This window comes from Haemaphysalis longicornis, unplaced genomic scaffold, assembly GCF_048455015.1.
Source record: "Haemaphysalis longicornis isolate Haplotype H1 unplaced genomic scaffold, Haemaphysalis longicornis Haplotype H1 scaffold_6, whole genome shotgun sequence".
NCBI lineage: Eukaryota > Metazoa > Arthropoda > Arachnida > Ixodida > Ixodidae > Haemaphysalis > Haemaphysalis longicornis.
The window spans coordinates 103,661,088-103,663,335 of record NW_027526407.1 but is presented as its reverse complement, the minus strand read 5'-3'; positions in this window follow the sequence as shown (position 1 = coordinate 103,663,335).

Below are 2,248 nucleotides of genomic sequence, written 5' to 3'. Positions count from 1 at the left end.
GAGTATTATTCAGGAGTTTCAGAGTGCTTGGCCGGCCTGTATGTGGCATGCGATAATTCGCAGCGCACCGAGTTCTGTTCCAGTTGTCCTGCTGTTTCCTCGGTCCGTCAGAAGACGCCATGTGGTACTTTCGTTCTAAACATTTAATTTGACTGAGGTGGTGCATTCTGTATTTCTCTACTGTTGCATTTCTCATATGTTTAACATCTAGCTGTAGCTCAACGAATAACGCCAGACTTACTGAAAATCGTCTCTCTCCCTCTCTTCCTTCTTTTTCTCTCTGCCTCTCCCGGTATGGACACGATGGGCGCACACTCGTTACGCCCTCTTAAAAGCAAAGATGCGGGTTCCTATGAAGCTAACTTGAATACGCTTCACAAACCCACTCAAAAATGTATCATATCAGCATGTATAATAGCCCAGGTTAACGGGTCAACTTCATGGGCCACGTTACAGCCAGGCTTGTGCAGAACAAGAAAATTATTCTTTAAATGTAGTGAAAGAATAATGAGAGAAAAAAATAAGTCGGTAATAATATTTGATTAGTCTTTTGCCTAAAAATTGGGTGTACACAAAAGGTTTGTACGTGAAAGGCCGAAGCCGGACTTTTGGGTCCAATGTAGTATCTTGCGAGTCGTGATTCGAGGGCGAAGTGGTGTAAAGATGGCTCTGCGATAGTGGAGGCTGCTCAGGTACGGAACGGTGGCACAAATATCTGCGGATTCAGGATCGTCGACCAGCTTGGAAACTTTTCTCTTTATCAAACCAGGCCTTCGATAAAAATCGACATTGCGTTTTCCTTTGATGTTGCTTCCAAAGTCCATTTCACGTTTACGAAAAGATCAAATGAACGAGCTTCGAGAAAACAGCTCCGACAAGCTTCGCGCTTGTCTGCGCAATGTTGACGAACGCGAGTCCCCCTACCCCACAGCTGCAGAGGCTAAAGCTGGAGAAGTCATTATACTTGAGCATCATCGGATCGTCCGCACTACAGTCCGCACGGACAGGAAGGGAGCCCTACGAAGCTTCGCCACGAATGATATTCCATCCCCTGTCCACACTAGCCTGACAACACACATGCAAGCGCATCCCTACCTACACGTCTTCTTCGAATGGATCCCTGTCCACCAAGTCATAGAGGGTAATCAACGAGCTGACGCTTTGGCCGCGACGCTCATTTCCCGGGCAGCCCTCAGCCGTGGCCTGAGAAAGAATCCAAAAGAGGATAGTTCAATGCATCACAGAAGGCGCCGCGGACACCTCGACAACCTGCGGACAGCAAGAATACTACTTCCCTCCCTATCTAAACTCATGTCGCGTACACACGCTACACACCGTAGAAAGGCGCAGACATTGTCCCTCTCCTGTGATCGTTTTCTCCCCTACATGCAGAAGTAACCAGGCCGTCCTCACTATCAGGTATGGGATGGCTCGGACAATGAACTCACATTTTGGCGCTGTGTTCGGGCCACCTCGTCCCACACATTTCTTTTGACCAACCCTTCCCCTCATATTGCCTACTCGTGGTCTAGCTGCGCCGATCCCCCCGAAAACCAACGGGTCTCCCTGTGGTCCCTGTCGGCTGCCCACATTGAAACTCTTTGTGAGTGCACTCCCGCCAAGCCTGCCACCGTCGGAGGACCGTGGAACACCCCCTCCTCCGAGGACTCGCAACTGCGCAGTTCGGACTTGAGCTGCCGAATAAAGTTTGCTTGACCAGCCCCGCGCCAAGTAACAGCTCACGGTGCGAGAGCAACGGCCGGAATGACTGACGGGACAAGATGGGTCATGAAGTTCCACATTCAACACGCGCGTCCGCAGCCTATCGTAGCAGGCCACTCCCAACGCTCTGATTGGCGAGTTTCGTTGCGGGACTATTGCTGTCGAATTTGTTCCACTTGACGACGATGATGGTGGTACCCTTGAAGTGGTTGGCACGTACCCACCACGTGGATAGGCCGGGGGCAAAGCGTCGGCTGTGCCCATGGTAGAGGTTATAAGTTTGATAATAAAAAAAAGCCCTATGGCTTGTTTGACAAACCTGACCGATTGATTGATTGAGGGGGTAACGCGCCGACGCTACACAGGCGATGAGGCGTGCCGTGGAGGAGGGCTCCGGATTAATTTCGACCACCTGGGGATCTTGAACGTGCGGCGGCATCGGAAACACACAGGCGTTTTCGCTTTTCACCTATATCGGAAAAGCGGCTGTGATGGCCGGCAGTCGAACCCGCGTCATTGGGCTCAG